Genomic DNA, 5,860 nt, shown 5'->3' on the forward strand with positions numbered 1-5,860 from the left:
TCCCCAGTAGGTACTTTTTCAGCTCTTGCTCCTGCTTCCCACCCTACCTCCCCAGTGTCTATTATTCCCATGGGTCCCCAGGTATTACTATTTTCAAGTTTTTTTCTTTACATGAAACTACTGAAAACAAAAGTATGTCATGCTTATAGGTTACTCTGTACATTTATCATTCCATTAATAAACATCTTAAGTAATTATGTAGTATATTAAGGCCATAAACCAAGTCATTATCTCCTATCAAAGGACTACTGTTATTCAATCATCTAGAAAATTCATTTTAGGCAGGACGCAGTGGCTCACGTCTGTAATCTCAGCACTTTGGGAGGCCGAGGTGGGTGGATCATGAAGTCAGGAGTTTGAGACCATCCTGACCAGCATGGTGAAACCCCGCCTCTACTAAAAATACAAAAATTAGCTGGGCGTGGTGGTGTTTGCCTGTAATCCCAGCTACTCAGGAGGCTGAGGCAGGAGAATCTCTTGAACCCGGGAGGCAGAGGTTGCAGTGAGCTGAAATTGCGCCATTGCACTCCAGCCTGGGTGACAGAGAGAAACTCTGTCTTAAAAAAAAATTCATTTTAAAGGGTTATGTTATAGGGTTGAGGTCAGCCTGCAGACACAAAATAGGTTAACTGAATTTTTTTTTTTGTATCAGGTTTTAATTTTTTCATTGGAACAGGATTTGGGGTGGGGATACTAAATGTGGCAAGGTTCAACAAATTTACATTTTATCAAAATAAGTTTCTTAAAGGATACAATGATAGCATATGCTTTAACTCTTATGGCACAAACCCTCATATTAATTGATGGTCACAGAAAAATACTGTAATGCTTTAAACAAAAGTTTTAAAATACATCGATGACACAAGTTTCAAACAAAATGCAGTGATCAAAATACTTAACTGTCCTTTCATCAAGCTTTTACAAACAATCAGTCTTTGCTGTCTGAGCAAATCAGTTTTAGTTTCTTCGTGGTCCTCCATCTGTCTTTTAACATGACACTTGTCCGGTTGTTGAATTTATAATGCAATAGTATTTTAGACCAGTTTCCCTCTCCATGTTTCCTCACGCCAGATCTCAAATTCTTGTCTTCTTCCCAAAGCCATGCCTGTCTTTTTCTAGCTCGATGTGTTTCAGGAGTTACTGGTTGACTCTTTGAAACAGGTATTCTGTTTTCAGTGGCTCTTCTGCTTTCTTTTTTCTTTTTGTACTTTGAAGAGTTCCTACTCTTCTTTCTTTCTTATTAAGGTGTTGTTGCTGGATTCCATGTTGCAACTTAGATAAGAAAAGATTCTTGTGAGACCTTTTTCTTGTATCTAAATTAGCTTCAGTTTCCGTTTCAACATCATTGTCATTAGGTTTATCTTGAGAAGTTATTGTTCTTGTTCTTTTACTTTCTACTACTTTTGCTGCTGCCTTCATTCGAAAGGTTGATGATTTGTCATTTAGTACATAATTCACATAAGTCTTAATTTTCTCCATCATGTGGTTATAGCTGAAGTGTTGAAAAAAGGAATGAAATGTATCTTTCTGAGAGATTATCATAAGCAATTTGCTTTTGAGAGGCATATAAGAATTTGGATCACCAAATATTCTTTCAAAGACTTCTTCTGCTTCTGTAAAGTTGCCATTTTCCATACAAACAGCTGTAGCCTGAATTTTAATTAAATTCTGTATTTCTTCGTGAAGTTTGTCGTGTTCCTTTTCAATTGAACCCGACAACATCAGGGCTGATTCCAAGGATGTAATTCGTTCATAATTTTCAAACTGTGCATCAAGGGTTTCTCCTGCTGCAATTCTTGTCGAAAACTGACATATGTGTATCATTCTCAACTGGTAAGCTGTTAGACTGCATAGTCCATGAATAATAGCCTCTGTGCTGTTGCGGGTCCGGCAGAAGTCCTTGGGGTGGCTGTCGCGGAAAGCTCCGCAAAGAGAGAAGCAGAGGAAATCGAGCATCCAGCCAGCAGCCACGGCCTCGGCTTTAGCCACCAGGCCTGCATCCTCCTCCTCCTTCTCGGGGGCCCCCACCTGCACCGGGCACTTGAGCAGTTCCTGGCACTCGAACAGCTCCTCATCGTTTCTCTCTGTTTCTGCCATCTGCTCCTCCGTAGGGTCGGCATCCCTACCATCCGCACAACCCTGTGGGCTCGGGGCCCAGCTTTAAATTTTTCGAGACTGCCTAAAGACCAGATGTTATCAGCAGCTGAACAGCATCTACAGAAACCAGCTGCAAAGACAGAAGCAGAACAACTGGTTTGGTGGAGATATCCAATACCAAAAAGTTGAGAAATAGGTAAAATAATAACTTGGGGTAGAGATTATGCTTGTGTTTCTCCTGGCCAAAATCAACACCGATTTGGATACCATCAAGACACCTGAAACCGTATCATGAGCCAGATGCTGAGGAAGAGACTCTGGGAGGATCCTGAGGACCCCCCAGTTGCAGTCGTGTCAAGACTGATGCTGAGGAGGACCCCAACTGTCATGAGCAACACCCATCGAACACAGCCATCCACCTGGGGACAGATCAAGAAGCTGTCACAGATGGTGGAAGAAAACCTGAGGAAAGCGGGACAACCAGTCACAATGAGTAATTTAATGGTAGCTATGATAGCAGTGATCACCATTGCCGTGAGTATTCCTTCAACAAGGGCTGACACAGAGATCAATTATACTTATTGGGCATATTTGTAAATCTTGGCTGGCAATAATGCCTGGATATAATCACTTTATGACACAGTTACACATGCTTTCTGGTCTCAATATTTACCATAATAAATCTGCTCCTATAATTGAGGCATACCGCCCTCAAAAATCTATTTGTAAACAAAATTGAAACTGGCCAGAAAATATGAACGTACTTTTTTAGGAAGATTGCATTGCAGAACAGGCAGAGGTGCTGCACAATGATTCCTACGGAATCACTATTGATTGGTCCCCTACGGGGATGTTTAGCTTGAATTGCACCTCTCAGTCTGCATGTCACAGCCACACTGTTCAACTGGTCTGAACAAAATGGTCAGATGGTACAAATGGTAAGACATATGGCAAGAGTTCCTATTATCTGGAACCATGGCAGTATAGTGGCATCTCAACCTCAAATGATATGGCCCATTGTAGGAGCTAAACATAAGGATTTGTGGAAACTATTAATAGCTCTTAATAAGATCAAAATTTGGGAAAGAATAAAAAAGCATCTAGAAGGACACTCTGCAAACTTGTCTTTGGATATTGCAAAAAAAGAAAAAAATATTTAAAGCATCCCAGGCACACCTGACCTTAATGCCAGAACTGGAGTGCTCGAAGGAGCTGCAGACAGATTAGCAGCTAGTAACCCATTAAAATGGATAAAAACACTTAGAAGCTCTGTGATTTCAATGATGACTGTGCTTTTAATCTGTGTTGTTTGTCTTTATATAGTCTGCAGATGCGGATCCTGACTCCTGTGAGAAGTAGCTCACCGTGACAAAGCTGCCTTTGCTTTTATTGCATTGCAAAACAAAGAAGGGGGACAAGTTGGGAACAGGCCCCAAAATCTGGCCATAAACTGGCCCCAAAACTGGCCATAAACAAAATCTCTGCAGCACTGTGACGTGCTTGTGATGGCCTGACACCCACGCTGGAAGGCTGTAGGTTTACCGGAATGAGGGCAAGGAACACCTGGCCCACCCAGGGTGGAAAACCACTTAAGGCGTTCTTAAACCACAAACAATAGCATGAGCAATCTGTGCCTTAAGGACATGTTCATGCTGCAGATAACTAGCCAGAGCCCATCCCTTTACCTCGGCCCATCCCTTTATTTCCCATAAGGAATACTTTTAGTTAATTTATAATCTATAGAAACAATGCCTATCACTGGCTTGCTGTCAATAAATATGTGGGTAAATCTCTGTTCAAGGCTCTCAGCTCTGAAGGCTGTGAGACCCCTGATTTCCCACTCCACAATCTATATTTCTGTGTGTGTGTCTTTAATTCCTGTAGCGCTGCTGGGTTAGGGTCTCCCCGACTGAGCTGGTCTTGGCACATATTCATAAATTATTTGCCTGGGCCAATGTCCAGAAGAACTTTTCGTAGGTTTTCTACTAGAATTTTAATGTTTTCATGCCTTAGATTTAAGTATTTGATCCATCTTGAGTTGACTTTTATAAAAGGTGAGATACAGGGATCCAGTGTCATTCTTCTACATGTGGATATCCGGTTTACCCAGCATGATTTATTAAATAGAGTGTCTTTTTCTCAATTTATGTTTTTGTATGCTTTGTTGGAGATCAGTAGGTTGTAGGTGTTTGGCTTTATTTCTGGGTTCTCTATTCTATTCCATTTGTGTATCTACTTTTATGCCAGTACTGTGATGTTTTGGTAACTGTAGTCTTGTAGTATAATTTGAAGTCAGGTAATGTTATGGCTCCAGATTGGCTATTTTTGCTTAGGATTGCTTTGGCTATTTGTACTCTTTTGTGGTTCCCTATGAATTTTAGGATTAACTTTTTAAGTCTCTAAAAAAAAGTTGGTATTTTGATAGGAATTACATTGAATCTGTATATTGCTTTGAGCTGTATTCTCATTTCCACTATATTGATTCTTTCAATCCACGAGCATGGGATGTGTTTTCATTTGTGTCATCTACGATTTCTTTTAGTACTTTTGTAGTTGTCATTGTAGAGATCTTTTACTTCATTGGTTAAGTATATTCCTAGGTTTTTTTTTTTTTTTTTTTGTAGCTATTGTAACAGGGATTGAGTCCCTGATTTCCTTCTCAGCTTGGTCATTGGTTATAGCAGGGCTACTGATTTGTGTATACTGATTTTGTAACTTGAGACTTTACTGAGTTCGTTTATCAAATATAGTTCTCTTTTGGAGGAGTCTTCAGGGGTTTCTACGTTTAAAATCCTATCACTGGCAAACAGCAATACTTTCACTCCTTCTTTTCCAATTTGAATACCCTTTATTTCTTTCTCTTGCCTGATTGCTCTGGCTATGACTTCCAGTACTATGTTAAATAGAAGTAGTGAAAATGGCCATCTTTGACTTGTTGCAGTTCTCAGTAGGAATGCTTTCAACTTTTCCTGATTTACTATGATAAAGTCTGTGGGTTTGTCATATATGGCTTTTATTATTTTGAGGTATGTCCCTTCTATACTTAGTTTGTTAAGGATTTTTATCTTAAAGCTATGCTGAGTTTTATTGAATGCTTTCTCTGAATCTATTAAGATGATCACATGGTTTTTGTTTTAATTCTGTTTATGTGATGTATCACATTTATTGACTGACTTGTGTTAAACCATTCCTGTATCCCTAGGATGAAACCCACTTTATCATAGTGTATTATCTTTTTTGAGGTGCTGTTGGATTCGGTTTGCTAGTATTTTTGTGAGGTTGTTTGCATCTGTGTTCATCAGGGATATTGGTCTGTCATTTTTTTTGTTGTTTTTATGTCCTTTACTGGTTTTTGTATCAGGGTGATACTGGTTTCATCAAATGAGTTAGGGAAGTTTCCCTGTTAATCTTTTGTAATAGTTTCAGTAGGATTGGTACCAATTCTTCTTTGAATGTCTGGTATAATTCAGCTGTGAATCATCTGGAACTGGGCTTTATTTTTGGCAATTTTTAACTTACTGATTCAGTCTCACTGCTTGTTAATGGTCTGTTCAGGGTATATATTTCTTCCTGATTTAATCTAGGAAGGCCATATGTTTCAAGGAATTTATTCATTTCCTCTAGATTTTCTAGTTTGTGTGCATAGAGGTTTTCACAGTAGTTTCAAATTATCTTTTGTATTTCTTTGGTGTCAGTTTTAATGTCTCCATTTTCATTTCTAATTGAGCTTATTTGAATCTTCTCTCTTCTTTTCTTGGTTAGT

General features: G+C 39.1%; 1 pseudogene; it reads right to left on the bottom strand.

The window, feature by feature from the left end:
• Positions 1-549: 549 nt before the first annotated feature.
• Positions 550-3,482, bottom strand: LOC100604996 (annotated as a pseudogene).
• Positions 3,483-5,860: the final 2,378 nt, after the last annotated feature.

This window comes from Nomascus leucogenys, chromosome X (assembly GCF_006542625.1).
Source record: "Nomascus leucogenys isolate Asia chromosome X, Asia_NLE_v1, whole genome shotgun sequence".
In the NCBI taxonomy this organism is placed as follows: Eukaryota; Metazoa; Chordata; class Mammalia; order Primates; family Hylobatidae; genus Nomascus; species Nomascus leucogenys.